This window comes from Manis pentadactyla, chromosome 12, assembly GCF_030020395.1.
Source record: "Manis pentadactyla isolate mManPen7 chromosome 12, mManPen7.hap1, whole genome shotgun sequence".
NCBI classification, from domain to species: domain Eukaryota; kingdom Metazoa; phylum Chordata; class Mammalia; order Pholidota; family Manidae; genus Manis; species Manis pentadactyla.
Genome location: NC_080030.1, coordinates 14,241,814 through 14,267,965, shown reverse-complemented (window position 1 = coordinate 14,267,965; position 26,152 = coordinate 14,241,814). Strand labels below are relative to the sequence as shown.

Genomic DNA, 26,152 nt, shown 5'->3' with positions numbered 1-26,152 from the left:
ATAGTAACTAAATCAGTATGGTTCTGGCATAATGAATGATGCACATGTAACCCAACAGAACAGAAGAGAGAGAGCCCAGAAATAAATATATACAATCAACCAGTAAGGAACCAAGTGTAAATAGGAATGGGGAAAGGATAGAATCTTTGACAAATAATGCTGGGAAAACTGGATAAATCCGGTAAAGAGCTCTCCTGATAGCTTATGCCCTCTCCCCTTCACACCCTCTGCCTCTCTCTCTCTCTCTCTCTCTCTCTCTCTCTCTCTCTCTCACACACACACACACACACACACACACACACACACACACACCACACACACACACACACACACACATTAAATACCAGTGATCCTTTGCCATAACCTGGATGTATTAAATCCTGTATCTGCAGATACCCTGAAGTTTTAAGTGGAGTGTTTCCAGCAGGAAAGTAGAGGGCCAAAGAAGATGGGATAGGGAAACCTCAAGCTGGTCAGTGGGACTAGAAGCTGGGTCACCTCAGGGCTGTGCAGTCCTGGTAGGTGAGGTTAAGAGAGCTGTGCCTGGGTCCTGGCCAGGGCTGGGGACAGACATCCCTGTATCCAGAAGCCCCAGCCCAACCCAGCTGTGATCAGGAGGGCAGCCACACAGGCCCCCCAGAAGCCAGGCAGGAGAGAGGGAACAGCCTAGACTGAAATCCAGCTCTCCCACCGAGCATGGGGGGAGCTGTAAGGCAAGCAGTGACTACACAGCAGTGGGGGTGGGCCAAGTCCCCAACCAATTCAGGGAAAGGTAGAAGTGGGATTGCATTGTTATACTCTATGGTTCACATGCAGGTTATTTAGTAAAACAGGAAGAGACTTACAATAGCATTTTCTTTCTTTCTTTAAAAACCTCTGAAAACATCTTGTCAGAGAGGCCACATGACGGGACCCGGAGGTGTGCTGGCAGCCCCAGGTGCAGGGGAAGCTGCTCACTGCCCGAGCCCCCTCCGCAGCCGTCACACGGGACTCCTCCAGGCTCTGGCCCTGCCCCTGCCGTTCCTTTTCAATCCGACCCACCTTCAGGCCCCAGAGGACGAGCCAGCCCCTCCCTGGACCAGTCCTGTCCTCAGCTACCCAGCCCCACAGCAGTGCCAGCTCCTTGCCTGCCTTTCAGCTCAGGTGAAGGATGGAGCTCAACACCGTCTGCGCTGCTGTTGCAGTGGTGAGGAGGATACCAGGGAGCAAGAATTCAGGGCAGACGGCAGCACGTGAGGAAGAGAGCAGAGCAACCGGAGTGCATTTTTGTGCAGCACACTCCTTGGTCTCAAACACGGATTCCTCACAGAAAAGCGATCATGCCTGTCGCAGCCCTTATATGTGGCATAGCATTCATACAACAGATAGAACAATAGTACCAGTGCAAACAGGCCTGACATTTGGAGACGCCAGTGTGGGGTGGGGACAGATTTACACTGATAACTCACTTGACCTATAAACTCATTACAAGCATTTTATATTGGTTCAGTTTGTCAACGTTATCTTATGACCAGAGTTTCTCCCAGAGTGATGTAACTCCGTTTTGCAGGCTGCCATTCAACCTTGCCAGGCTGCAAACGCAGTGGTGGTCTTGGCAAACACAGAGCTTCACCCTTTGGGGCATGTGGTGTGCTTTGGCCGACAGGTACTATTTTCTTGGTCTGAGGCTCTATCTATTGAGGTATTAATAAAATGCTGGATCTCTCTCCAGGCATAACCCACTTATCCATCCCTGTACCCTAAGCTGTAATTTCCTCCTCTCTTCATTTGCCATTTATCTTTACCCAGATTTTTCTGCCTGTGGAGTGGACATCAGGTCTGGCTACAGTGCTGGTCCAGATGGCTGGCAGCAATACCAGTCTCACAAGTGCCTCCCCTCAGCCCCCTCCCACCCGAGGAAGGTAGGGTTACCAAGGAGCAGAGCCTGGGGGCTTTCCCGGCCACAGCTCTGCTATCAGTTCTGACCTGGCTACCTGGGGTCAAGGCACCATTCACCTCAGCAGGCGCTTAGGAATTATGGCATAAAGATTTAAGGGTGTGGTTACATCTTCTTGCTTAATTAGTAAAGTTCACTGCGCTGGCACCCTCAGAAGCAGCTGTGTTCCTGGAACCATTGAATGGGTTAGGAAAAAACAAAGTTGTGGTGGTGTGAGTAAGAACAGAACAGTGCACTAGCAACCGCTCCCAGACCCCCTTCCCCAGACCCCTGGAGAAGCAGAGGAACCTACCCTCCCTTAGCCGCCTCACGTTGAGTGTGAGCACCCGCTCTTGAAGGCATGTAAGCCAGCCCCTCGTGCCTTTATCTCCCATTTTACACAGCCAATGTTCCCACAGCCCGTTCCAATTTTCTATTAAACCATTGCTCTGAGAGTGACATGCAACACTGTACATCCGTCTGATGGGATGTTTCTCGGCCCACCGTGGAACAGCATGGTCGGTAAAGCGTGTCCCCTGGTCGGAGATGTAACCTGGCTGTCCAAACTGGTATAGAATCTTCAGTTCCAAACCTTAAACGGTGTCTTCAGCATTTCACCTACCACTGGGTATGCAAAGCATAGTCCCGAATAAGTGTCTACTCTGCTAACGACCCACTTACAGCCTCCGAGCGGTAGCAGCGTTGATCCAATCTCACCCACTGGCCAGCTATGTGCAGGGCGTGCCCACTGGGGAACTTTCCCCATAGCCAAATGCAGTGTCTGTCTCTTTAGCTGACAGTCGGAACAGGTCTTGCTGGCATTCCGTGCCTCACAGGGTGCAAGAGGAATACGCGTAGACTCAGCCTGTGCGCGCGCTGCTGCAGCTCCCCACAGCCACTCTTTGTATGGACCCCGGCGGCTGCCTCCAAGGGCCGCACCAGCAGGCCCACCTGGTGGCTACAGTCACCTCCCACTCCTAGAAAGGCTTCTTCTGATACAAACCAACATGGCCTGCTTTAACGTGCCCCTCAAATTCCCAGGGCAATATCCATATGGCCGTTGTCCACGTGGGCATTGCTTTCATAGTCCAGTTTCCCATTTCCTGTCTACGTGGCCACACAGTCAGGCCAGTATCCACAGCCCCAAGTCATAGGAACCCCAGCACGAGGGGCTTTCCTCACTGCTCCATTCTCCCGTCACTGCCCAGAAAAGGGCATGGAATTCAGCCCACTGAGATCACGTTTATCTCCTTCCTCCCAGCCAGTCTTGCCATCCCCTGGTCTTACTGCAGCAGCCCTCCAACCAGGAAGGAGTCCATGCCTCCTGGAACTGCCCTCTGTAAACCAAGCAGCTCTGTTGTTCAGCTGAGAGCTGCTCCTAGGGCACCGTCCATGCAGTTCCCGGGGGGCTCCAGCGTCGGTCCCAGAGGAGATGAGGCTGCCTGCTCGTGGATCCATGGGCGCCTCCTTGCATCCTCCTGGCAGCCTGCCCCTGCAGGAACGATATCAGTTTGATTATGGGACTCTTCTCGGCTCTGTTTTCCCCATTAGGGTGTTTCTCTGACATCACCCAACACGTATGGGTATCTCAGGTTTCAAAATTGTTTTACTTACTTCGGTCACTTAAGCAGTCTTGATTAATTCCCAACAGCATGTTCATAATTGTCTCCCAAGTGGTGTGTACCAGGCAGCACCATGTGGGAATTTTCTGGTCCAGAATCCCAAGGGTCACAGCTGGGAGGTGCTCGTTTTCTTTTTATTCCCACAAGCTGCAGTCTGCATGGGTGTGGGGGGCAGACACTTCCAAAATCCTGTCTCAGTGGGGGTCACAAGGGCCCGATGGTGTCAAGCACACAGCTGCCATGTATAGTTCTGACGTGGCCTGCTTCTGTTCAGGACCCCACTCAGATGCAGGTTTCTTTAATGGAGTCTTACACACAGGAGCTAGAAATAGTTCCCGGTGTGGAATGCGAGTCCTCCAAAACCCAAATAAATCAAGCAAGTGCTGGGCTTCTTGTTTGGACCTGGTGGGGGAGTGACAGCAGTTTACTGATAGTCACACTTCTGGAATATCCTGGGTGGCTCCTGCCCATGTTCTTCCTACGAATTTCACTGAGCAGGACCTTGGACCTTCGCTGGATTTATTAACCAGCCCTGGTTGGGCACGTATGTCCTTGTTGCATTCAAATGAGTCCTAGCCAGCTCCTCCGTTTCTGGTATTACCATAATGTCACCAACATCGTGTATTATTACACTCAAGCGTTGCGCCAAGTCCATATCCCTCCTGACCACGTGGTGACAATCAGCCGTGGAGCTCAGATCCCCGCCTAGCACAGCAGAGGCAAACTGGGATCCTTCCCACCTGAAGGCAAACCGGGCTCGGAGAAGAGAGCATCTGTAAGGTCCGTCCAGGTGTACCAGCCTCCTCCAACCTGCTGTACTTTCTCTACGGCTGAGACCATGCCTGGAACTGCTGGGACCTTGGGCGGCACCCATTTCATTTAAGCTTGAATAGTCTCTATGTGCCGTCCACCTCTGCACAGGCCACACAGGACTACTGCACAGCAGATCTGCGGACAGCAGCGCTCCAGCTTCCAGCATGGCACTCCTAAGAATGGTGATATGTTTGTCAAGTTCCAGCCATTCCCAATTTAGCATGTCCGACTAAACAGGCCTGAGGGTGGGCTTACATGCCTTCTGTGTTACTGTATTAGGCAGGGGAAGCCAACCCCAGTCAGACACAGTATCCATCCCAATAATCCTTTCAGGTAAAGGGGACGCAACCACCTCAAGCAAAACGTGCTCAAACACTCAATTTTCATCCAAACTTCCACCTCAATACCATCAGCCACTGCATCTCCATATCCTCCCACTCTAACCTTAGCCCCTGCTAAGACTTCACCAACAGGTTTTGGTATCATAGTGCATTGGGCTCCTGTACCAAGGAGCCCCAGGGCCATTTTCCTCCTCCCCCTGGCCATTTTTCCCACATACATGCGAACGGTCTCAGGTCCCAGGCTGGGGTGCGGCCAGAAGACCCTGGCACTTTTGTCTATCTTTAGATTGATTAACCTGCCTGACCACCACTCCCGGGGATTCCCAGTCAGTTTCCTTATTGTAATCATGGACTTCAGGCTTTTTAAATTCCTCCGAACTGGGGTACACAGAGTGGAGTTTTTGGGCTGCTGTAATGTTGCAGCAACAACAGGGGTTCCCACCGGCTCACCCACTTTCTGGTACTGCTACATTAATACCTTTTTTCAACCCCAGCAGTGTCTGCTTGATTCACACAGTTTTTCAATAACCATCTGAAAACTCCCACTCACTTGGCCCGAGTCCCTTCACTCTCCCCTTTGTCTCTCCCCATCTTCCTAGTTATGCTCATGTTCTTGGTATCGTAAGACCCACGAGGGGAAGCTGAGGTAAGAAATCTGAGAAGCCTCCTCAAACTGCTCGATTTTGTAGCCGTCAGGTTACACGGGCTGCCATGTACTGGGGCCCTTAGCCTCAGCACTCACCATGACCTGTGTACCAGGACCATTCAGTGGGCGCCTACCTCGGTCACTGCAAAGCCAGTCCCACATAGGAAGCATTAGCAGCTCTTCCATCTGGGGTGCTCCATCTGCACTTAGAGGGGCGGCTGGGCAGTCCCCCTTCTCAGGACATACAGACCTCACAGTGGCTTTTACACAGTCCGCCAGGCAGGCTGTTCCCTCGGGAATAACCTCCCGTGTGTCTGGATCACTCCCAGCCCCCTGTGATTGCCCAAGAGGGAGAGAGGGTCCCGCATCAGCCCAAACACGCCCTGCCACTCGGAGGCATTCAAAACCAGACACGGCCCCCAGGCTGGGGCCCTCACGATGCCCTTTACTAAAAATTCTTCAGGAAGCTGGGGACACCGGTCCACACAGGGAGCCAGTTCCCTTACACTATGTTCCCTGCTTTCACACATTTCCTGACTTTTGCCTCCTCCTACATTATTTTCTTGGCGACTTGAGGTCTTAGAGGTACTCTGTGTTGCTTGACATCATTTTCCCTTTCTAGGCGGCTTTGAGGCTCATGGCCGAGGCTCAGGTTGACCCAAATCCCAGCTTGGTTCTGCATCAAGCCCTGACCCAGCACTTTCTTTCATTTTCATTTTGACTATTACAGATAACAACAACCAGGGAAAGGATTATTTAGCCTGCTTCTTACTCATCTGCATTTCCTTACATAGCCACCAAGCCAACTCCTTAGGAGGTGGGTCCACTGCTATTTCTAAATTCCACTGCTAACTTTTACCTTTAGTAACCAATTTTAGGGCAGCTACTCCTTCATACCAAGGGTGAGTGGGCAGCCGTCCAGGCATCAAAGGTTCCTCATCCCCTGCCCTTCCATTCTTTCACTTCAAAAACCACATATTTCAGAGCACGTGGGCAATTCTAGCAAATCCCAGCACCGTGACACCAAATGTGTTTTCTCATACAAATCGTAGTACAACTCCTTTTGAGTTTGTGGACACGATTCCAAGATTGGGCGTGTGTGTGTGCATGTGTGTGTAATCTCACAGACACCAGGCAATTCTTAAACACTGGTAACGTGTCTACGAACTCAACTCAGTTCTAATGGCATCTGCCTGGAGACGGCACCAGATTTCCCAGGTGAAGGGCTCCATCCTACAAGACTCCCCACCTGCCCCTCCAGATGCCTGTCGCAGGCCCCAGTCAGTGACTTGTGCTTCTACAGAACTGGCTACAGATTGCAGGTTCCGATGTCCTCCCACTTAGATTTGATTAATTTGCTGGAGTGGTCACAGAACTCAGAAAAACACATTTAGCAGTTTAAAAACGGGTGCCCTAGTCAAAGAAATAATCAATCTTCCCATGTTTTCTTCCGCCTGCTACTTCTATAGCTTTTCTTCTTCCTTCCTAATTACAACCCTTAAATAGAATTCGTGCCTCATATCAAATTTACCGAGTATCATAATTCTTCCAAGTGGTAAAGATACCTCAAGACAAATGCTGGGCATAGAAGCCACAGGGCATAAATATGCAAAGAAGTAAAAAGCTAACCTTTTCAAACAATAAGGCTTCCCTCTCACTTACCAACTTCACATTTCCCTGTATGGCCCCGGAAGATGACTGGTTAGCCAGAGACGGGTAAGATTCCTCAAGGGAGGAACAACCTAAGACAGGCACGGTCGCAGGGGGTCATCAGGTGAGAAATTGGGGATCAACAGAGGTGAGGCTTAGAACCTCACCCCCCCTGTTCTGAGAGAAATCTTCTGCATACGTGGATGTTTTATTGCCCTGGTCTAGCTTGGATTAACACACAGTCTACAGGCACACACCTGATCATCTGCATTTGCTCTCTTACAACACTAAACTATGTTTTCTACCTTTATCTTGTATCTACCTACCACTTCAGCATTTTATTAAAAATAATAATAATAAAGAGAGAAATGTGGTATCCACATATAAATCAAGTATAAAAACCAAATTAGTATTCATATTTGAACTGACTGTTTATAGTTCATAATGCATGAGCAAAACCGAAAGTTTCTGTGATGACTGCCCTTGTACTGTTCACCATGTAACTTATTCATTATGTAAGAATTTGTTCTCCATGTAAGAACTTGTTTGTTATGCCTCAGAAGACTGGAGACTGACGAAAATTAGGCTTGGGGTGGATTAATGATTGTGCATTGAGCATTGACTCCCCTATACAGAATTTTATTGTCGTTAACAACCATTTGATCAATAAATATGAGAGATGCCCTCACAAAAAAAAAAAAAAAAAAAAAAAAAAGGACAGACTTCCAATGGTAAAATAAATAAGTAACCGGGATGTAATGTATAGCATAAGGAATATAGTCAAGATATTGTAACAGCTTGGTAGGGTGATAGCTGGAACCTAGAATTATGTATATAAATGTTCTACCACTGTGTTGTACACTTGAAACTAATGTAATGTAATACTGTGCGTCAACTACTCTTCAATAAAAAATAATTATTAAAAAAACAAAACAAAACAAAAAAAACGGGTGTCCTAAAGAATGCAATTTAACAGCCAAATGAAGACACACGTAGGGCAAGCTCCCAAATAAAGGAGGTTCTATCCTTGCGGAGTTTGGGGCCTGGGGACTAGCTCTGTTACACACGGAATCCTTTTGGTTCCCCAAGCGAGGAAGCTCTCTCCGACAGAGAAGCAGGATCCCGAGAGAGATACCCATCTCATTGATGTTGCTGAGGGCTTCACTGCATAGTCATGACTGACTCTACCATTGGCTGATTCAACCTCCAGCCCCCACCATCAGGTGGGGTCTAAAAGTCTCTCATTAACATGATAAGACACAGACTTCACCTTTAAGGCTCTGCAGTGTTTTCAGGAAGTGTGGAAGAGGAAGAAATATACATGGCAATTATATATTTGGGTTACTGAATGACCAAGTATGCAAGTTGTATAATCATTATATGACAATATTCAAAATAATGTTCATAACTTGTGTTACGCTCACTGCTGTGCCAGGCCAGGGGAGTACAATCATGCAAGACCAGTCTTCTGCATGGAAGGAAGACCAAAGTAAACAAAATGAGGAAAAAGATAAATAAGACAAAATCCAGTTGTAACCAGTTACATTAAGTCACTAAACAGGGCACTGAGATAGCAGTTCATGACGGGAAGGAGGACCAGGCTAAAGGAAGTCATTTCTAGGAGGTCACATATAGGCTGAGACCGGAAAGGGGAATTTCAACAATACAATAAAACGGTCATGCATCATGATCAAGTGGGATTTACTCTGGGGATGCAAGGATAGTTTAATATCCACAATTAATCAATTTGACACATTACAGCAACAAAATGAAGGATAAAAATATGATCATCTCAACACATGCAGAAAAACTTTTGACAAAATTCAATATACATTTATGATAAAAATTTGAAACAAAGTGGGTATGAACATAAAAACAGACATATATGACAAACCCACAGCTATCATACTCGACAGTGCAAAGTTGAAAGCTTTTTTCTGAGAACAGGAACAAGTTAAGGATACCCTCTCTTGCCATTTTTGTTCAACATTATACTCAAAGTCCTAGCCATAGCAATTAGCCAAGAAAAATAAAAGATGTTCAAATTGGAAAGGAAGTATTAAAACTGTCACTATCTGCAGATGGCTTCATGCTATATGTAGAAAACTCAAAAGCATTCACCAAAAATGTATTAGAAGTAGTAAATGAATTCAAAAAAGGTGCAGGATACAAAATCAATATTCAAAAGTCTGTTGTGTTTCTATACACTAAGAATGATTGCAAAATGCAAGAAATTATAACATCATTCCTACTTACAAATGCCGCAGAAAGAATAAAATACCTAGGAATCAATTTAACCACAGAAGTAAAATAACCATATGCTCAAAACCACAAAATACTGATGAAATAAGCTGAACTACGCAAATAAGTGGAAAGATAAACCCCGCTCATGGATTGGAAGAATTAGTATTGTGATAATGTCCACACCATGGAAAGCAAACTACAGATTCAATGCAATCTCTGTCAAAGTACTCATAGCACAAGAAGATATTACAATGCTAGGAGCTACATTACCTATGCTATATTTCCATCCCTGTGACTAAATTATTTTATAATTTGAAGAATGTACCAAGTTATCCCCTTCACCAATAAAAAGAGAGTATAAAGAAGGTTAGAATCCTGAAAAAAAATACCTATCATATTCTTCACAGAACTAGAATAATCCCAAAATGTCTGTGGAACCACAAAAGACCCCAAACAGCCAAAGCAATACTGAGAAACAACGAAGCTGGAAGTATTATGCTCCCCAGTTTCTAACTATACTACAAAGCTGTAGTAATCAAAACATTATGGTATTGGCACAAAAAAACAGATCCTTATATCAGTGGAACAAAGTAAAGAGCCCATAATTAAATCCACACTTACATGGTCAGGTAGTTCACGACAAAGGAGGTAAGAATATATAATGGGAAAAAAATCTCCTCAATAAATGGTGTGGAGAGGAGGGGCGGAAGATGGCGGCGTGAGTAGAGCAGCAGAAATCTCCTCCCAAAACAACATATATCTATGAAAATATAACAAAGACAACCCTTCCTAGAATAAAGACCAGAGGACACAGGACAATATCCAGACCACATCCGCACCTGAGAGAACCCAGCGCCTCGCGAACGGGGTAAGATACAAGCCCTGGCCCGGAAGGAGCCGAGCGTCCATCGCCCCAAATCCCGGCGGGAGAAGAATAGGCAGAGCGGGAGGGAGACGGAGCCCAGGACTGCCGAACACCCAGCCCCCGCCATCCGGGCCAGAGTGCAGGGCCCTGGATACTAGGAAAACAGAGCAGCAAGAACAGTGAGCAGGCACCGGAGGCTGGGCGCCAGAGGACATAAGAAAAGCGAGCGACCAATTTTTTTTTTTTTTTTTTTTGCTGTTTTGTTTTGGCGAGTGGTTTTTGGAAGTCTTAAAGGGATAGGGCCCCCAATACTAGGGAAACAGGGCAGCAAGAACAGTGAGCGGGCACCGGTGGCCTGGCGCCAGAGGACACCAGAAAAGCGAGTGACCATTTTTTCTTTTTTTTGCTGTTTTGTTTTGGCTAGTGCTTTTTGGAAGTCTTAAAGGAATAGGGACCCCAATACTAGGGAAACAGGGCAGCAAGACTGGTGAGCAGATGCCTGAGGCAGGCGCCAGAGAATAAAGAAAAACGAGCGGCCACCTTTTTTTTTTTTTTAATTAAATTTAAATATTTTTTTTCTTTGTGGTTGTTGTTTTGTTTTGCCAGGTGCTTTTTGGAAGTCTTAAAGGGGCAGGGCGGGACACTTAATCCAGAGGTAGGGAATCCGGGGATCCCTGGGCACCCTAAGCCCTGGGCTGCAGGGAGCAGGGAGGCCCCTTACGGAGATAAATAGCCTCCCAGCAGCTCCTGCTCCAACGCGACTCCACCATTTTGGAGCAGCTGCCCGAGCCAGGCCACGCCCACAGCAACAGCGGAGATTAACTCCATAGCAGCCGGGCAGGAAGCAGAAACCCTGTCTGCGCGCAGCTGCGCAGCACAAGCCACTAGAGGTCGCTGTTCTCCCAGGAGAGGAGGGCCACAAACCAACAAGAAAGGAAGTCCTTCCAGCCGTCACTCGTCCCAGTTCTGCAGACTATTCCTATCACCATGAAAAGGCAAAGCTACAGGCTGACAAAGATCACAGAGACAACACCAGAGAAGGAGACAGACCTAACCAGTCTTCCTGACAAAGAATTCAAAATAAGAATCATAAACATGCTGACAGAGATGCAGAGAAATACGCAAGAGAAATGGGATGAAGTCCGGACGGAGATCACAGATGCCAGAAAGGAGATCGCAGAAATGAAACAAACTCTGGAAGGGTTTACAAGCAGAATGGATAGGATGCAAGAGGCCATTGATGGAATTGAAACCAGAGAACAGGAACACATAGAAGCTGACAGAGAGAGAGATAAAAGGATCTCCAGGAATGAAACAATGTTAAGAGAACTGTGTGACCAATCCAAAAGGAACAATATCCATATTATAGGGGTTACAGAAGAAGAAGAGAGAGGAAAAGAGATGGAAAGTATCTTAGAAGAAATAATTGCTGAAAACTTCCCCAAACTGGGGGAGGAAATAATCGAACAGACCACGGAAATACACAGAACCCCCAACAGAAAGGATCCAAGGAGGACAACACCAAGACACATAATAATTAAAATGGCAAAGATCAAGGACAAAGAAAGAGTTTTAAAGGCAGCTAGAGAGAAAAAGGTCACCTATAAAGGAAAACCCATCATGCTAACATCAGACTTCTTGACAGAAACCCTACAGGCCAGAAGAGAATGGCATGATATATTTAATACAATGAAACAGAAGGGCCTTGAACCAAGGATACTGTATCCAGCACGACTATCATTCAAATATGACGGTGGGATTAAACAATTCCCAGACAAGAAAAAAGGTGAGGGAATTTGCTTCCCACAAACCACCTCTACAGGACATCTTACAGGGACCGCTCTAGATGGGAGCACTCCTAGAAAGAGCACAGCACAAAACACCCAACATATGAAGAATCGAGGAGGAGGAACAAGAAGGGAGAGAAGAAAAGAATCTCCAGACAGTGTATATAACAGCTCAATAAGCGAGCTAAGTTAGGCAGTAAGATACTAAAGAGGCTAACCTTGAACCTTTGGTAACCACGAATTTAAGGCCTGCAATGGCAATAAGTACATATCTTTCAATAGTCACCCTAAATGTAAATGGACTGAATGCACCAATCAAAAGACACAGAGTAACAGAATGGATAAAAAAGCAAGACCCATCTATATGCTGCTTACAAGAAACTCACCTCAAACCCAAAGACATGTACAGACTAAAATTCAAGGGATGGAAAAACACATTTCAGGCAAACAACAGCGAGAAGAAAGCAGGGGTTGCGTACTAATATCAGACAAAATAGACTTCAAAACAAAGAAAGTAACAAGAGATAAAGAAGGACACTACATAATGATAAACGGCTCAGTCCAACAAGAGGATATAACAATTCTAAATATATATGCACCCAACACAGGAGCACCAGCATATGTGAAACAAATACTAACAGAACTAAAGGGGGAAATAGACTGCAATGCATTCATTCTAGGAGACTTCAACACATCACTCACCCCAAAGGATAGATCCACTGGGCAGAAAATAAGTAAGGACACGGAAGCACTGAACAACACAGTAGAGCAGATGGACCTAATAGACATCTATAGAACTCTACATCCAAAAGCAACAGGATATACATTCTTCTCAAGTGCACATGGAACATTCTCCAGAATAGAGCACATACTAGGCCACAAAAAGAGCCTCAGAAAATTACAAAAGATTGAAATCCTACCAACCAACTTTTCAGACCACAAAGGCATAAAACTAGAAATAAACTGTACAAAGAAAGGAAAGAGGCTCACAAACACATGGAGGCTTAACAACACGCTCCTAAATAATCAATGGATCAATGACCAAATCAAAATGGAGATCCAGCAATATATGGAAAAAAATGACAACAACAACACTAAGCCCCAACTTCTGTGGGACGCAGCAAAAGCAGTCTTAAGAGGAAAGTATATAGCAATCCAAGCATATTTAAAAAAGGAAGAGCAATCCCAAATGAATGGTCTAATGTCACAATTATCGAAATTGGAAAAAGAAGAACAAATGAGGCCTAAGGTCAGCAGAAGGAGGGATATAATAAAGATCAGAGAAGAAATAAATAAAATTGAGAATAAAACAATAGCAAAAATCAATGAAACCAAGAGTTGGTTCTTCGAGAAAATAAACAAAATAGATAAGCCTCTAGCCAGACTTATCAAGAAGAAAAGAGAGTTAACACAAATCAACAGTATCAGAAACGAGAAAGGAAAAATCACGACGGACCCCAACAGAAATACAAAGAATTATTAGAGAATACTATGAAAACCTATATGCTAACAAGCTGGGAAACCTAGGAGAAATGGACAACTTCCTAGAAAAATACAACCTTCCACGATTGACCCAGAAAGAAACAGAAAATCTAAACAGATCAATTACCAGCAACAAAATTGAAGCGGTAATCAAAACACTACCAAAGAACAAAACCCCCGGGCCAGATGGATTTACCTCGGAATTTTATCAGACATACAGGGAAGACGTAATACCCATTCTCCTTAGAGTTTTCCAAAAAATAGAGGAGGAGGGGATACTCCCAAACTCATTCTATGAAGCTAACATCACCCTAATACCAAAACCAGGCAAAGACCCCACCAAAAAAGAAAACTACAGACCAATATCCCTGATGAACGTAGATGCAAAAATACTCAACAAAATATTAGCAAACCGAATTCAAAAATACATCAAAAGGATCATACACCATGACCAAGTGGATTCATCCCAGGGATGCAAGGATGGTACAACATTCGAAAGTCCATCAACATCATCCACCACATCAACAAAAAGAAAGACAAAAACCACATGATCATCTCCATAGATGCTGAAAAAGCATTTGACAAAGTTCAACATCCATTCATGATAAAAACTCTCAGCAAAATGGGAATAGAGGGCAAGTACCTCAACATAATAAAGGCCATCTATGATAAACCCACAGCCAACATTATATTGAACAGCGAGAAACTGAAAGCATTTCCTCTGAGATCGGGAACTAGACAGGGATGCCCACTCTCTCCACTGTTATTTAACATAGTACTGGAGGTCCGAGCCACGGCAATCAGACGAAACAAAGAAATACAAGGAATCCAGATTGGTAAAGAAGAAGTTAAACTGTCACTATTTGCAGATGACATGATACTGTACATAAAAAACCCTAAACACTCCACCCAAAACTACTAGAACTGATATCGGAATACAGCAAAGTTGCAGGATACAAAATCAACACACAGAAATCCGTGGCTTTCCTATATACTAACAATGAACCAACAGAAAGAGAAATCAGGAAAACAACTTCATTCACAATTGCATCAAAAAAAATAAAATACCTAGGAATAAACCTAACCAAGGAAGTGAAAGACTTATACTCTGAAAACTACAAGTCACTCTTAAGAGAAATTAAAGGGGACACTAACAGATGGAAACTCATCCCATGCTCGTGGCTAGGAAGAATTAATATCGTCAAAATGGCCATCCTGCCCAAAGCAATATACAGATTTGATGCAATCCCTATGAAACTACCAGCAACATTCTTCAATGAACTGGAACAAATAATTCAAAAATTCATATGGAAACACCAGAGACCTCGAATAGCCAAAGCAATCCTGAGAAAGAAGAATAAAGTAGGGGGGATCTCACTCCCCAACTTCAAGCTCTACTATAAAGCCATAGTAATCAAGACAATTTGGTACTGGCACAAGAACAGAGCCACAGACCAATGGAACAGACTAGACAATCCAGACATTAACCCAGACATATATGGTCAATTAATATTTGATAAACGAGCCATGGACATACAATGGCAAAATGACAGTCTCTTCAACAGGTGGTGCTGGCAAAACTGGACAGCTACGTGTAGGAGAATGAAACTGGACCATTGTCTAACCCCATATACAAAAGTAAACTCAAAATGGATCAAAGACCTGAATGTAAGCCATGAAACCATTAAACTCTTGGAAGAAAACATAGGCGAAAACCTCTTAGACATAAACATGAGTGACCTCTTCTTGAACATATCTCCCCGGGCAAGGAAAACAACAGCAAAAATGAGTAAGTGGGACTATATTAAGCTGAAAAGCTTCTGTACAGCAAAAGACACCATCGATAGAACAAAAAGGATCCCTACAGTATGGGAGAATATATTTGAAAATGACACATCCGATAAAGGCTTGACATCCAGAATATATAAAGAGCTTACACGCCTCAACAAACAAAAAACAAATAACCCAATTAAAAAATGGGCAGAGGAACTGAACAGACAGTTCTCCAAAAAAGAAATACAGATGGCCAACAGACACACGAAAAGATGCTCCACATCGCTAATTATCAGAGAAATGCAAATTAAAACTACAATGAGGTATCACCTCACACCAGTAAGGATGGCTGCCATCCAAAAGACAGAGAACAACAAATGTTGGCGAGGCTGTGGAGAAAGGGGAACCCTCCTACACTGCTGGTGGGAATGTAAGTTAGTTCAACCATTGTGGAAAGCAGTATGGAGGTACATCAAAATGCTCAAAACAGAATTACCATTTGACCCAGGAATCCCACTCCTAGGAATTTACCCTAAGAACGCAGCAATCAAGTTTGAGAAAGACAGATGCACCCCTATGTTTATCGCAGCACTATTTACAATAGCCAAGAATTGGACGCAACCTAAATGTCCATCGATAGATGAATGCATAAAGAAGATGTGGTACATATACACAATGGAATACTACTCAGCCATAAGAAAAGGGCAAATCCAATCATTTGCAGCAACATGGATGGAGCTGGAGGGTATTATGCTCAGTGAAACAAGCCAAGCGGAGAAAGAGAAATACCAAATGATTTCACTTATCTGTGGAATATAAGAACAAAGGAAAAACTGAAGGAACAAAACAGCAGCAGAATCACAGAACTCAAGAATGGACTAACAGGTACCAAAGGGAAAGGGACTGGGGAGGATGGGTGGGTAGGGAGGGATAAGGGGGGGAGAAGTAGGGGGGTTTTAAGATTAACATGCATGGGGGGGTAGGAGAAAAGGGAGGGCTGTACAACACAGAGAAGGCAAGTAGGGATTCTACAACATTTTGCTAAGCTGATGGACACTGACTGTAAAGGGGTTTATAGGGGAGACCTGGTATAGGGGAGAGCCTAGTAAACATAATATTCGTCATGTAAGTGTAGATTAGCGATTCCAAAAACAAAGCAAAAAAAAAAAAAAGGGCAGTTCCTGTGTGGTAACCTCCAATGAGTTCTACACAAGGGTATAAAGGGCATATATGAGTGTAGGCAAAGGGTCTGTTTGCGTCTATACAGAAGATCAAAGCCTAATTGGGCTACCCCGAAAATGAACTAAGATACGATATGAAAGAGAACTTCCAACATCAGCACTCTCTGGAAGACGCATGCCAGAAGATGATCATGAAAAAACCCCACCAAAGATCCACGCACTGCTACAGCTGTAGATGCACTCATCCCACCAGCTCCTGGACTTGCCATGGGAATGAGGAAGGAGGTATCTAAGCTGGCCTGTGCATACAGTAAAACAACAAATTTGACTGGATCTATACTGTTGGAACTCAACCAAGAACTAGGAGAAGTGCAAATTGTAGCGCTCCAAAATCTTACAACTACAGACTATTTACTGTTAAAAGAACATAAGGGATGTGAACATTCCCCAGGAATGGGTTGTTTTAATTTGTCTGATTTCTCTCAGACTGTTCAAGTTCAGTTGGACCATATCCACCATATCATAGATAAGTTTTCACAAATGCCTAAGGTGCCTAACTGGTTTTCTTGGTTTCACTGGAGATGGCTGGTAATTACAGATATGCTTTGGTTATGTAACTATACTCCTATTATGTTAATGTGTGTGCGCAATTTAAGTAGTAGCTTAAAACCTATACATGCTGAAGTACTCTACGAGAAGATATGTCAAAGAAATAATCAATCTTCCCAGGTTTTTTGCTGCCTGCTACTTCTATAGCTTTTCTTCTCCTTTCCTAATTACAACCCTTAAATAGAATTCGTGCCTCATATCGAATTTACCGAGTATCATAATTCTTCCAAGTGGTAAAGACACCTCAAGACAAATGCTGGGCATAGAAGCCACAGGGCATAAATATGCAAAGAAGTAAAAAGCTAACCTTTTCAAACAATAAGGCTTCCCTCTCACTTATCAACTTCACATTTCCCTGTATGGCCCCGGAAGATGACTGGTTAGCCAGAGACGGGTAAGATTCCTCAAGGGAGGAACAACCTAAGACAGGCACAGTCGCAGGGGGGCCATCAGGTGAGAAATTGGGGATCAACAGAGGTGAGGCTTAGAACCTCACCCCCCCTGTTCTGAGAGAAATCTTCTGCATACGTGGGTGTTTTATTGCCCTTGTCTAGCTTGGATTAACACATAGTCTACAGGCAGACACCTGATCATCTACATTTGCTCTCTTACAACACTAAACTGTGTTTTCTACCTATACCTTGTATCTACCTACCACTTCAGCATTTTATTAAAAATAATAATAATAAAGAGAGAAATGTGGTATCCACATATAAATCAAGTATAAAAACCAAATGAGTATTCATATTTGAACTGACTGTTTATAGTTCATAATGCATGAGCAAAACCGAAAGTTTCTGTGATGACTGCCCTTGTACTGTTCACTATGTAACTTATTCATTATGTAAGAATTTGTTCTACAAGTAAGAACTTGTTTGTTATGCCTCAGAAGATTGGAGACTGACGAAAATTAGGCTCGGGGTGGATTAATGATTGTACATTGAGCATTGACTCCCCTATATAGAATTTTATAGTCGTTAACAACCATTTGATCAAGAAATATGAGTGATGCCCTCACAAAAAAAAAAAAAAAAAAAGGACAAACTTCCAATGCTAAAATAAATAAGTAACCAGGATGTAATGTATAGCATAAGGAATATGGTCAAGATATTGTAACAGCTTGGTAGGGTGATAGCTGGAACCTAGAATTATGTATATAAATGTTGAATCACTATGTTGTACACCTGAAACTAATGTAATGTAATACTGCGTGTCAACTACCCTTCCATAAAAAAATAATTATCTAAAAAAAAAAAAAAAAAAGAAATTCTGTTCAAGAGTGGCAAGAAAAGACTTGGTGGAACCAGTTAGGAAATTACTGCAATAAGCTAGGCAGTTTGCACCAAGGTGGTCAAACATTCTTGGCCACGGCCAAGCACTTCTATATGGTTCTAAGAAAAGCAGTTACTGAACAACCATTACCACCAATTTCTTTCTTGTTTTAAAATCGAGATATAGTTGATACATGAGTTTCAGGTGTACAGATTTTCAATTACATACATACCCTAAAGCACTTACTAATTAATATACATGAACCTAGTGCTCTCCCTCATGGAGTAAATGGAAATAAGTAAACACAATCCTCCTACTCAAGCATTTGTTTAGAAATAACTACAACACAAGGCAAAATGTGGCGAGTGGCAAAGTGAGGTGATACATAAAATTGCCAGAGGTCTCAGAGGACCCATGCTGTTGAACATGCTATTCGTGTGAACGCTGTCACCACTGTCACAGTCACCCCAGCACCAGCCAGGAGTGATTACTAAGAGTCTGAGTGCAGGAGCCACTGTTGGGCTCTTTAAGGGTTTGGACAATCACTGCTCTCCTCGCACCTGTACACATCTCTATGCGAGGGCTATTAAGGAAATGTACGAATAAGTATGCAAAAATGCCGTTTTTAGGATGGAAAGGGATTCTAACAGAAGGAATCATTAATTTCCCTTTTCATTTGAGGAATGCCTTGGCACAATCGGCTTTTGTCGGGGGTGATCCTGGGCTGCGGAGACACGCGCTTTCCGAGTAGCCACGAACTCCTAGTGGCCACGTGAACTCCACACCCAAGTCTTCCGCCTTGACTTGAAAGCAGCAGGCACAGAGGGTCTAAGCCTGATGCCCCCACGGGACGAGGCCGCTTTAGTGTCGGGAAGCCCAGGGGGGCCCTTGAGGCTGTGCTCGGAGGGGAGGATGCCTGCAGGCGCTGGGTGGGAACCCGAAACCGGAGACCCTTCCTCCCCTCTGGCTGACATCCATTCACTGAAAAAGGTAGAATCCGGACGGAAGGATGATATTTTTTTGCCAGGTAATGCTATATTTAAGCATGTCCTGTCACGTTTTCTGACAGGAAAAAAAAAAATCCCATTCACTGCCCGCTTCCCTCAGCCCCATCTCCAGGTCCGACGGAGGATGTATGTATATAATATATATGGCAAAAGGCTCTTCCAATACCTAGAAAAAATAAGTTTTACCTCTAACAAGCCATACACGGATCGGAACAGCTGTTCATCGGAAAGCGGGTTCCCACCCACTGGCCACAGGAGGACGGGAGGCCCTGGCCCGACCTCTGTCCCCTTCCCAACACAGAAACTCTGGGGAATGGAGCCCCACCCCACCTGGCCTGGTCCCGCCCTCCAGTGTATAAGGAAGGCGCTCCCGGAAGCAGGCACACCTGGGTCGCCAGGAGGGTGCTGGGCCTGGGAAGAGAATCCAGAGTGTACAGGGACGTGGATGGCCAGACGCTCTGCCTCCACCTGTCCGTGTGTGCTCAGCACTGGTGAAAAGTGACTGCCCTCTAGGCTCAGCTGGCCAGGTTCAGCTCTAGGAAGTTGTGTGTGGCTGTTCCCCAGGAATCTTCCCATGCAGAGGCCCGGGAAGGATGGGGCCTTTGGGCTCAGGCTGTCGGTCAGCACATGGAGGCAGTGGGCTCACCCGCCCTGGTCCTCACCACATCACAGCGCCACCTTGAGCATCTTCCCCAGGCAACAGCCCCCTGGAGTCACTTTCGTAAGTAATCCCTTCGGGGAACTGGTGTCAGAGACCCAGGCCCTTCCAGCTAAGGGACGGTATAGGGCTATATAGCAGGTTGCCAAGCTGAGGGGTAGCCGTCCATTATGTGGAACTTGACAGAGTCTCTTGAACTTCCCCCAGTGCCCCATCCTGGTTTAGGCAGGAGAGCTAATGGTTTTGACATATCAAGTTTATCAAAACCCACCACATTGTAGACACTGTCCTGGGCACTGGGACACCGGTGAAGGCGGCCCACCCAGAACCTAAGAGGGCTGAGCTCCTGGAGTCTCCTCTGTTGTGGCCAAGAGGAGAGTGGCTGGGTTAAACCACACGGTTTTCCAGGGGGAGGCAGCTTTGGCCCTTAGTCTGAGAGTGGTAAGGCCACACAAAGGTTTACATCAGAGTAGGACGCCACCCTTTTGTGCTGCAGGCTGGGGACAGGATGTGGGGTCAGGGCTGGGGACACTTTGGGAGTCCAGGGAAGGATGGCCAGGGCTGGGCAGCAATGGAGGTCAAGTTTGACAATGGCTGGTGATGGGGGCCATCTCCCTCACCTAACTGGCGGGACTCCTGGGACACCTCACTTGCCTTTCCTCCTGTTTCCAGGGGAACAAGGAACGGTTACTTGTCTTCTTGCCATTGGGCTGTAGCAGGTCTTTATATACTGTAAATACAAGTCCTTTGTTGAGGTATGACTTGCAAGAATTTGCTCCAAGTCCATGTGTGGCTCGACTTTTTTTTTTCTTAATGACTCATGAGGGACATGGAAGTGAAATGTAGGTGGAAAACATAGACAATGCACATGAGAATGGCTAAAATTAAAAACTTGAATGAGAGAAGACATGAACGTAGTATCAGAGTCCCAGGGTATTGTGTGGAGAGGGGGCAGCATGGGGGCAGCTGCATACCCGGCCGGCTGCACAAGGCAGGAGGCACTCAGCAACGGCATCGGCTAACAGGTTCCCAGCAGGAAGGGCCAGCGCTGGTACTCACAGCACAGATAGAACTGAAGGACTGGCAGGGGCAGGGCCAGGTCAGGCTGACTCCTGGGAGCTGTAGGCTCACCTGTTCACTGAACCGAAACCTCAGTGAGGCCCAAGTTGCGCTTGTGTTTCTCTCCTAAGTTTCTGAAAGTGCTAACAAGCTTAGCAACAGCAGCAGCAGCAGCAGCAGGGGGAGCAGCCTGGAAGGCAAAGTGGAGGCCCTAGGCTTGCAAGCACTGCCCCCTTGGCTCCTGAGGCCTCTGTGGAGGGAGTGGGGCAGTGGGTCTGGACATAAAGGCATCTGTGGGCCCCCTCTTCTCATTTCCCCAACTTCTTCATGTGCTAGAAGTGGGAGAGGGGCTCTTGAGAAAATTCTGCATGCGAGTATTAAATGCAAGGCTGTCAGCTCCAAGCACTTGCAAGGAGACAGCCCCTTGCTGATTCTAACAGCAACATTTGCAGAATTTGAACACATAAGCCAAGTCCACTGGAAATCTGAACCGCAGATGGCAGTTCCTGTCTTATCAGCCAGCACTGATATTCCAAGAAACGCTTAGAGCTGTGTTTTTCAACTTGTGCCTATCTTCAGGTAATAGTCAGAAACTCTCCCTCAAGGCATTTCATGATCAGTTTTTGGGCTGCTGTTAAGGAATGTAACAGTAAGAAATGAATTTGTAATAGAAGAAAAGGGGAATCAAATCTTTGTTCAAAACTGAACACTAACATTTACTAGAAAGTGAACTCAAACAGCCCCAGAAACTTTGTCCACTAATGGGCAGAGGTGGATGGGGTGGCAGTTTCTTCTTGTTCTTCAGATTTTCCTAGTCTGAGGGTCAGAGTTAAAGCTGAAAGCTGATTTTGTTCAACCCCAAGCATCCAGTCCCCAGGAACTGAGGAGCATCAGAAAAGAAAAACACAAAGCTAGTGAATCGGAGGAGGAATGTCTGCTTGGACCTTTGCAGGCTGCTACTTCATGTGTCGGCACCCCAGCCCCTCTCCTACCATTTCCCCTTGAAAAGCCCTGACCGCTTGTGTCAGGAGGACGGTGGTTCTTCAAGGCAGGAGCTGGCCACTCCCTCATTTGCTAGCAAGTCAATAAACTATTCTTTCCTTTCTTCAAACCCTTGTCATTGTGTTTTGTGGTTTGACCTCAGGGACGAGGACCGGGTCTTGGTATCAGGAGCAGCACCCCCCACCCCGACCAAGTGCCCGCAGTGCCGCTCCTTCAGTGTCAGAGGCCACAGGGCCGAGCTGTCAGGGACGCAGAGCTCCCGGCTTCCTCCTTGCTAGACACGGGGGACTGTGCCGGCCAGGAGTTCATGCTGTGTGGCAGGGCAAGTACAAGCCTCTAGAACTCCCTGTATACATTGAAAGCAGTAATGCCTGGTGACACCAAGGATTTGAAAGAAGAACGGGTGGTGATTTCCACATACCCTTATTGAAGTCACTCATTTAGCCTACTTAGAAAACAGACGAATCTTGGAGATGACAGTGAATGATTGTCAGTGTAATCAGAGTGTCTCAAACTGCAGTTCCTGCTGCACATGGGGCTTCATCACTTGGTCCCCAAGCACCCAGTGTGTAAGTATTGGTCAGGAAAATGCTCTTTGTTCTCTTCCTGTGAGTAAAGACCAGCAGGGCAGTTAGCTTTCAGCCGGCAAGGAGAGAAAACTATCTCAGAGGCATATCAGACCTCCAGACTTGGGTTGTCATTTAGACAGAAGGAAGCTTCATCTCCTTTTTCTTCCAGAAGCCGTCACACTGGCCCATCCCATTGATGGTACTAGGCTGACTGGACCCAGTGATCAGGAAGTACAGCTCATCTAGGCATATTGACAGCGCAGTCACATGTCAGAAGGTGGACTAAATCCAACAAAAATTGAGGGACCTTTCATCTTAGAGAAGTTACTAGAAATCTATCTTGTGGGCATGCCAAGCTATCCCTTCTAAGGTGAAGAATAAGATGCTGTATCTGCACCACCACCCCAAACACACACACACGCCTGGTGCGGATTTCAGATTTGAGAGCAGCCTGGACCTGTGGAAGGTGGAAGGCAGTAGATGGCAACACCTGGATCTCCTCTCATTGCTGCCCCTTCAAGGTGCACACCTGAAAACGGCCTAGAAGGGGACTGACTTGCCCAAGATCACACGGCCTGGACCCCGGCCTGACCTGCGTGGTGTTCCATGCTCCATGCCAAGCCTGGTTGGCATTCTTCCATCTCTGAGTCTGTGTGTCAGACACATGTGACGCCAGTCCCCAGGAGCTGGAGGTGTCATCCATGTATCCCTGGGGATGTCCTTAGGGAGAAATGTCTGGCGTGACCCTCCCTGTGCAGGTTGGGATGTTGGGCAGGTCCTGGGAGGTGCTGTGGCCTCAGCAGGACAGGGAACTAGTGAGAAAAAGCGGACTGAGCTCAGCTCTTGTCTCCTCAGAGCTGGGACCCCGGTGACATTGCCAGAGAGCGTGGGGAGGGCTCTGGTGGAGATGTGTGTACTCATGCATGGCAAGGGCCAGGAGGGGGGGCAGTCAGCAGCCCAGAGGGGCACGTGGGCGTGTCTGAATGCAGGGAGGGGCCCTTGAAGAAGTGATGTCACTGATGACATGCCAAGTAGAACCTCAATTGTGACCCGGACGGATGGAACCCAGCTCCTGGTCGCAGAACCCAGTCCAGCTCACTTGACCGGAGGCGCTCGACAGAGCAACATGCGGTCTTGTTGTGCGGAGCCTTCTGAAAGCGAGGGAGTCAGGGAAGCCGAGAGGGAGAGTCTTCCTGCTCGCTGTGGGCGTTGGCTCAGTGACCTCCTCCAACGCCTCTATCCGTGTATCCCGAGGAGCCCCGAGGTAACACAGGGCAGCCCAGAGCGGGCCATTCCAGGGCCAGGCCACGAGTGTGACCCATCCTGGCTGACGTTTCCCCAGGCCCCTTGTGTGTGTGCGGTGGGCATGGGGCATGGGTGGGACTGAAGGCTGGGGAGCAGGGGGCAGTCAGTGTCACAGCTCTGGTCTCATGATTCAGGACATGGAGGTGAGTGTTGGGACCAGGTACTTCCACCCACATGTTAATCCTGAGCCCAGGGGTGTCCTCCTCTTCCCTGAGGGACTGGATGTCTATGCAGATGGCCCTGTGGGCCTGATCTCGGGGGCAGAGTTGGGGGCCCACATTGCCCCCTGTGGGGAGGTCCACGCAACCATGGGTGCCTCCTCCCCAGCTACCAGGTGCCGGCTTTGCAGAGCTCCACCCTGGGGAGCGTGGAGGAGCTGGTGGATGGATTCACCTACTCCATCTCCCTGGACCTGGGGCAGGCTGTCTACACCCAGGATCCCTTCCCTCCCAGGGCTTCCCCACGAGAGTGGCTGACAGGACCACTCCAGAGGGCCTGGAACCTTGTTCCCGGGGGCACCCCGTGCCTCTCCTTGCTCGCACCCCAGGGGGCTGGGGGCTCTCGGGTGAGCTGCAAACCTGCCTCGTCCTGGTGATTCCTGGGTTTCCCACTGACTATATCCCTGTTTCCCCCCTTAGCCTGAACCTGAGCCATCTGTCCATGGGACTGAGGTCCGCAAGTGCAGGGATCCCTGGATAGGTGTGAGGAGGAAGTGGAGAAAGCGAAAGGCACGAGTGGAACCAGCTCCAAACACCAGCCGGAGCGCTCCCGAGGCCACACTCCCACCCGATGATGCTGACCAGCTGACCACGGGCCAGCGGCTCCCCCGGTGAGCACCCAACCCCTCCTTGGCCAGTCGGGCCTCTGCCCACAGCCCGCGGTGTGTCTTGCATGTCCCCACGTGTCTGAGCCTCAGCGTGCTCCTCTGACAGGCAGGGAGGCTGGCGATCAGCCTGTTAGGGTGCCCATGGGGAACATGGGAGGAGCCTTAGAGGGGTTCCCCTGGTGCCCGGCATGGTAAAGGACTGCCGGCCAAGCTGGGCCACTTCGGGGCTTACTTCTCTGTACCCGATGAAAGCCTTTGGCCTCACCCGTCAGTGGCCTGGAGCCTGGCTCATTTGGAAAAGCACATGGGAAGCAGCCTTTGGAACGGAGGCTCGCGATTCCCTGTGTTTGGGCCGGGTCCTTGTCCTCACTGTCGCCACATGAGGGACCTCTGGGGGCAGGAGAGGGGTACCTGGAGAAGTTCTGGTAGGACTTCCTTAAGCAACAATAGGTACGCAGTGCCCACTTTGTGCAGACCCTTTGGGGACACTTAGCACAACTGAGTGAAGGAAGCAGACACAATACTGGGACCCCATCCCGGGTGGACTCGGGCAGTCACTTCAGGCATCATCCGCAGGTCACGGCCAGGGAGTGTCACGACTGATGCCGTCACGGCCTCCTCAAGCAACAGGGGGCATGACGAGGGGCCAGAGGGGGAACTGAAAATGTGAGCGTTCACTGGGTCCAGAGGAGGTGCTGCCCATCTCACAGAATGGGGGGAGGAGGAGTTTGGGGCTTGGGGTTGGGGGAGCACAGCAGAGCCCAGCAGGTCACTCATCTTTGGGTTCCCATGGGTGGGCTGACGACTGGGGACTTCCTATTCGGGAGGATGGGAGAGGATGGGGTCCCAGGACAGACACGCAGGGTCAGGAAGGGGGAGGGGCAGGTGCCTGGACAGGCAGGGGAGTGCACAGCGGCCAGGCCCACACAAGGGTGGACCCGGAGGGCAGTGCGGCTGGAAAGACCAGGCTTCTCACTCTGCCACCCCCAGGCCTTACCCCAGCCGCAGGATGGGACGGGCTAGGCGCCTTGCCTGGGAGCCTGAGAGCGTGCCCAGCGACCTCCACGGCAGCCAGCCTTCATCCACCCTGGTGGGCCAAGTCCTCCACCACTTGGTCCAGGAGGAGCACCTGGGGCCCACGGTGGCGGTGCTGGAAGGTGAGGGGCTGCAGCCAGGGGACCGTCTAGGGTGGGCTTCCCGGACTGGGGTTCCCTTCAAGGCACTGAGGGCTCTTCTGTCATTGTAAGGCGCGGGGAATCAGGCCCACGGTGACCCTTTCTCTGTGTCCCGCTCCAGACCCACGGCAGAGGCAGCTGGCTCCAGAGACACGGGGAGGGCCGGCTTCACGGCTAGAGCCCATCCAGGAGCTCCCTGAGACCCCTGTGCTGGCAAGACGGCTGGTGTCACCTGCTTCAGCTCCTGCAGAGCTGGAGGATGTCCCAGCAGTGGCCTCAGCCTCAGAGCCAGGCCCCGAGCGGGAGCCCCATGAGCCCACAGCAGAGCCCAACAGGTCACTCAGCTTTGGA

The 26,152-nt window shown here is 47.7% G+C and overlaps 2 long non-coding RNA genes across 3 annotated transcripts in view; both read right to left on the bottom strand.

Moving 5' to 3' along the window:
- Window positions 1-26,152, bottom strand: part of LOC130680073 (uncharacterized) — a 195,579-nt gene that overhangs the window by 141,090 nt on the left and 28,337 nt on the right. The window lies entirely within an intron of this gene.
- LOC130680075 (uncharacterized) overlaps window positions 2,334-26,152 on the bottom strand; it is a 39,599-nt gene continuing 15,780 nt past the window's right edge. The window contains exon 2 of the long non-coding RNA XR_008993087.1: window positions 2,334-3,018. This is a non-coding gene — a long non-coding RNA (uncharacterized LOC130680075). The remainder of the gene's footprint in view (window positions 3,019-26,152) is intronic.